The sequence below is a fragment of the Diceros bicornis genome, chromosome 26 (assembly GCF_020826845.1).
Source record: "Diceros bicornis minor isolate mBicDic1 chromosome 26, mDicBic1.mat.cur, whole genome shotgun sequence".
Lineage (NCBI taxonomy): Eukaryota > Metazoa > Chordata > Mammalia > Perissodactyla > Rhinocerotidae > Diceros > Diceros bicornis.
Window position 1 is genome coordinate 28,439,599 of NC_080765.1, and position 6,231 is coordinate 28,445,829.

Consider the following 6,231-nt stretch of genomic DNA (forward strand, 5'->3'; position numbering starts at 1 on the left):
TCTCATTTTATCTGCAAAATAATCTTATGCAGTAGAAACTGTTATTAGCCTCCCTTTACAGATGAGGAAACTGAGGTACAGGTTGGTTAAGTAACTTGCCCAAAGTCACACAGTTGATAAGTGTTGGGAACTAGATTTGAGCCAGGTCCCAGGACCAGGCAGTCTGACTTCAGAACTTTTTGGATAGATGGGTGGTAGGATGGATGGATGGACATGTGAATGGAAGGTTACGTGAATGGACAGATGAATCGATGAACAAACCAATGATGGATGGATGGGTGGCTGGGGGTATTCAAAGAGGCAGAAATTTGTTGAGGTTAGTGGGGACCTGAGGACTGACTGGCTGTGGGAGGTTGGCAGAGACCATGGAGAGCCAGTCTCACAGTCTCACCAAAGCTCTCTTTGCTTTGCTTTTCTTCTCTTTCTCATGTTCTTGGATCCCTGCCATGCTGCTGGGTTGGGGCCTCCTCTGAGCTTGACTGAGTTTCCTCATGTGTGAGAAGATAGCCCGGAGGATCTCTCAAGGAAGCCTGTCATGGTGGAACAATAGCTGGTCTTTATTTTCTTCTCTGTGCTTTCCTGAAATTTTCCAATTTTCTGTAACACGTCGCAGGTTTCTACTGTTTGTGCTGGACAGCAAACAGTCTTCCTTCTTCTGACAGCAGCACCCTGGCAGCTCTGGGGCAGCCACTCCTTACCTCACTCTCCCTCTGGAGTTCTGGAGGAATGCAGGCGCTCCTTCAGTGCAGAAAGAAGCACCATCCAGGCCTGGCCCATCACAGGATTTCATCTCTTTGGCCACAGTGATTGGTTCAAGAAAAGACCAATGACCCAAGTATGTCAAATACAAGCCCATTAGATAATTTTGTTTTTTGGAATAGTTGTAAAAGAGAAGCTCTCTTTCTTTTGAGGGTGCTGAGAGATGGGACACATGTCTGGGGCCTCTAGCAACCATCTTGACACTCTGTAGGGGAGTGTGCCTGAGAATGGAACTAAGACAAGGGAAAGCACAGAGGAGAGGTGGGTAGTGCGAGTTCTGATCTTATCATTTGAGTCTCTGGATCCAACCATACCTGACGCAAGAGACCCATTTCCAGTTATGTGAGCCAAAATGTCTTCCTTTTTTCTTAATCCAATGTGAATTAGATTTTTGGCCCTTGCAGACAAGATTCCTAACGCAATATTTATTACTTTTGTATAAATACAAATACAAATTTGTACTTGTTATAATGTTATTCAAAAAGAACAAAAGACAACTGTCAGATTCCTGAGTACATGCAGTCAGTCAACAGACAGGACTGTCAAATAGAGTTTGTCAAACAAACACCTGCAAGTCGGGCCAGAGCTAGGAGCAGATAAGGCTGGGAAGATTCCTCCTGGAGTGTTCCTGGAGGAGGGGGAAGGAGCATTTTAACAGTTCTGTTTCACCTCCTCCTCCCCCTCCTTCCAGCTTCCAGCTGGACACAATGAGGCTCCTTCAGGCTGCAGCCTGCAATTAGAGCACGGTGTCTCAGGAATCCTGCCGATCCAGGCCCCTTCTCCACCCGGGACTGGTTCTGCCTCGGAAGAGAAGGCGCTGGAACAGTTCCTCAGCTTGTTAGGAGGTAGCGGTGGCTGCGTGGGCCAGAGCTGGGCTTGGCCAGGGACCTTCCCAGGGCACCCACGCTGGACGATGTCTCACTGGCCATCTCCCGGGGCTGCCTCAGTGGAGGAGGGAGGGTCAGAGCCAGAGCATTATTTGCCCCTTGGGGGCAGTTCCAGGAACACAATGTTGCTTTTAGGATGCTGTTAACATCCACACGATACCTATGTTACTACCCACCCATCATTTTCTTTCTTTTCTGAGATTTTTTAAATTGTGCAAAATCATGCACTATAGAGTGCATAAAACACATATGTGTGGTTTAAACAAACAGGAAAGCAAACACTCACGTTCGTACTCCCACTTAAGATGAGAACCAGCTCGTTGCCAGCCAGTTCTTCATGTGCCCTGTGTACCTCTGATCCCCTCCCCTCCCGCCCCCCCGGATGTTTCCGCTGTCCTGACTTCTGTGATCAGTGCATCTTGCTTTTCACTTATTATTTTTCTTTAAGTCCACTCACTCTTTTAATTCAAATAAATTTATTTTTTTGACTTTTTTAATTGAGGTAAAATTCACATAACATAAAATTAACCATTTTAAAGTGTACAGTTCAGTGGCACTTAGTACTTTCACCTTTATCTAGTTCCAAAATATTTCCATCCCCCCAAAGGAGAAGCTGTATCCATTAAGCAGTCCCTCCCCATTCTCTCATCCCCTAATCCCCTGCAACTACTAATCCACTTCGTCTCTGTGGATTTACTTATTTGGAGTATTTCGTATACATGGAATCATACCACACGTAGCCTTTTGTGCCTGGCTTCTTTCACTTAGCATAATGGTTTTGAGGTTCATCTGTGTTGTATTATGTGTCAGCAGTTCATTCATTTTTATGGCTGAATAATATTCCACTGTAAGTAAATTCATTTTAAAGAGAAACTGTTTCGTTACCACTGGCTTTTTCCTCTGCCTGGAACATTCTCCACCCAGATATATCTGCACGAATGGCACCCTCAAGCTGTTCAGATAACACCCTTGCAAGAATGTCTCCCCAACCTCATAATAATGAGACTGGCCACCTCTGCCTCTGAATTCCAAGTACCCCCGGAAGTAAGAAATTAAGTAAATTACTGCTCATATTGATCATTTAGTGTCTGTCTCTTCCCGCAATGGCGTGTAAGTTCCATGAGAGCGGGAGTTTTGTCCGCTTCACTCACAGATGCATCGCCAGCTCCTACCTCGCCAGCCTGCAGCAAGCACTTGTGGGAGGCTGCATAATGGACCTCCGAGATATCCATGTCCCAATCCCTGGACCCTGTGAATGTTACCTTCTACGGCACAAATGGAGACTTCGCAGATATGATTAAATTAAGGATCTTGAGATGGGAAGACTATCCTGCATTTTCCACGTGGGCCCTAAATGTAACCACAAGTGCCCTTATTGGGAGATTTGGCTGCATCAGAAGAGGTCAGTGTGACAACTGAAGCAAGATGCTAGTCGGTGGGCTTTGAAGGTGGAGGAAGGGGCCAGGAGCCAAGGAATGCAGTTTTATAGAAGCCAGCAAAGGCAGGGAAACGGATTCTCCCCTAGAGCCTCTGCAGGGAGCACAGCCCTGCTGACACCTTGATTTTAGCCCTATAAGACTCTTTTCGGAGTTCTGGCCTCCAGAACTGTAAGAGAATAAATTTCTGTGGTTTCAAGCCACAAGTTTGTGGTAATTTGTTACAGCATCCGTAGGAAACTGCCAATTAACATTTGTTGAATGAATAAACACTTGTAGAACCAGCGACTCAAAACACCAGTATGGCTTACAGTAAGCAGAAGGTATCTGAGGAAAGAAAGGCAGTGTAAATACAATGATGCTGTGAAATTCGGTTCCATAGCTAGAGAGCTGCAGGCCTGAGGCAGCTCTTAGAAAAGAGGGTTTAGCGCATGTCAGAGAGTGTTAAAGACCTGTGAGCACCACATTGGGACTTTGTCCTTGCACGTTGAAAAATGGAATGGTTTTCTTATTCTGTCAGTCAATCGTACCTAATTCTCGAATTTGCTGGGACAAGGGAGGGGGTCAAGGTAGACTTTACAAAGGTGACATCTGTACCTGGTCTTGGAGGATGAGTGGAGAAAGAGAGAGGGGGACATTTTGCATAGCAGTTAATTGTGCATGCCACCTAAGCCACCGTGGGGTGAGTCCTGTAACTTGAGAAATGTAGCCAAGGTGATGGGGAGCCGCCCGAGGCTTCTGAGCCAGAAAGTGCAGTGGTCCAGCCTGCCCTTTGGAGACATCCTCCTGGCATAGCCTGGAGGAGGGATGGGAGGAAGGAGAGTTGGGCGATTCATGGGACAAAGAGATCCATGGGGAGGAGGGGAGCCTTGTGCTGCTGCTTCATCTTCTGTCCAGGATCCTTCTCGTGTTCCAGATGCTTCTTAATTGTAGAGGTCCCACGGTCTCCATCCTCAACTCGCTCCTCCTCTCTGACCTGCTTTTCCTCCGTGGTGACCTAACCCACACCCTTGAGGAGTCCCACATGTCCGGCTCAGGCCCCTCCTGAGTTTGCACCCCCAGGAGAGGTTGGAGTCTTTTGTCTGATGTCTCCCCTTGGGGTGCAGACTCACAAGAGACATGCTGAGTTTGAGGTGTCTGTGTCATCAGGGAGATGTTCCATGGGCTGTGGGATACTTAGGTCTGGGACTCAGGACCTAGGAGGATAGTCAGAGGAGTAGTGACGATGGCAGCTCAAATAGTTTGAGAAGAATAAGGTGCATCAAGAACAAATATTCCCACGACCCACAAATGGAGTCATTGTCCCTTGGAGTCAGTAACTCCTGGCCGTGATGGCTGCTTGTCCAAGAGGTCTGCAGATGAAGTGTTTCTCCTGCGCCCTTGCCTCTGTCCTGGCACAAGAGGGCCCTTTGGCTGAGCAGGCTGTACCTGAAGCCAGAGAGGACCGAAGGAAACTTCTTCAGGAGCAAGTGGACTTGGCCTCTGGGGAAAAGCTTCCATCTGAAAGGCAGTTTGCACAGTGGTTAAGCACACAAGCTCTTGGGGGCAGACCTCGGCCCACCAGTTACTAGCAGTGGGGCCCTGAGGAGAACTCTGTGCCTTGGTTTCCCTATTTGCAAGAGTGCCTGAGCTGTGAGAATTCCACGAGCTGATGTGTGTGAGGTGCTTAGCAGAATCCCTAGCAAACAATGTGTTCAATAAATATTAGCCATTATTATGATTGTTATGGTTTTTATTAGCTCCATAAATTTTTCCTAAGTGCCATCACTGTACTTAGTCCTGTCCCAGTCTGGGGCCAAAGAGATAAGACACAATTCCTGCCCTCAAGGAGCTCATTTAATGAGGGAGACAGACAAATGCATAAAAAATCGTATCAGGAAGTGAAAAATTCTTTAATTGTGGAAGCTCCAACTTCTTGGGGCAAGGGAAGGGTCAGGGAAGGCTTGACAGAGGTGGTGACGTTTGTGCCTGGCCTGGAAGGATGAGTGGAGGAGAGAGAGCAGCATTTGGCATGGCAGGCACACAAGGCAAGGTTGGATGCCAAGCAGGCAGGGAGACGCTGGAGCCATGGGGCATGTGCACGTGTGCTCGGGGAGCAACGGGTGGCTGTTGGCTCCAGAGGCTCATGGCCCCGCCTTTGACAAAGCCAGCAGCAACCTTGGCCTGGCTGGAAATGTTCCTGCCTGTGACATCAGGCTGAGGCTGGTCAATTCCACGAATCTGAGGGCGTGGCCGCCGCCCCTCCTGCCTTAAGGTGGGAGGAGGAAGCTCCTCTCCGGGCAATGCCCAGGCCCACATCCACTTCAAGTTCCCTGTTGGCACCAGCTGCAGACGCCCCGGCCCAGCAAGGACAGGAGCCAGGCTTGTGCCCTCTGTAACCTAATGCTTGCTTGCATCGGCTCCAGCTTCTGAGCCCACTCCTCAGGGGAGCTCCAGCCAGCCTGGGGTAACGGTGACCTCCTCCCTGCTGGCTGTCATGCCTCCTGGCAGCACCCTGCCCCGTGAGGTCCAGTGGAATCACAGCACGGGGCCAAGAAGGCTATTGCAGCCACGGGTCTGGGATGGGGTTAGAGCGAATGTCCCTGGGCCCAGGCAGGTCCCCACATCCCCTGTTCTTTCACCAAGACTCCTGCCTCCTCTAGTAGCCAAACTTGTGCAGAAGCAGTCCTGATACACAGGCCTCCCCACGCTAGTAGATGAAGGACTTCCTTCTGCCCCACAGCCAGGGCGCTGAGCCTCCCCCTCTTCCCACCCAAACTGACGTGAACCTCACCCTTAAAAGGGACAGACACTGACTGGATACAAAGTGATGGAATGAGGAGTGCACAGGCTCTGGAGTCAGACTGCCTGGGTTCGCATCCCAGCTCTGCAACTTCCTAGCTGTCTCACCCTGGGCGAGAAACAACCTTTGTATGCCTTGGTTTCTTCATCCATACAATGGGATAATCATACCTACTTATGGGGTCGGCAGATTTTTTCTGTAAAGGGCTAGAGAGTAAGTATTTTAGGCTCTGCAGGCCATAGGGTCTCTGTCGCAGCTACCCCACTCCACCTGGTAGCACAAACACGGCCGCAGACAATACATAAACGCATGGGTGTGACTGTATGCCAATAAAACTTTATTCATGGACATGGAAATTTGAATCTCA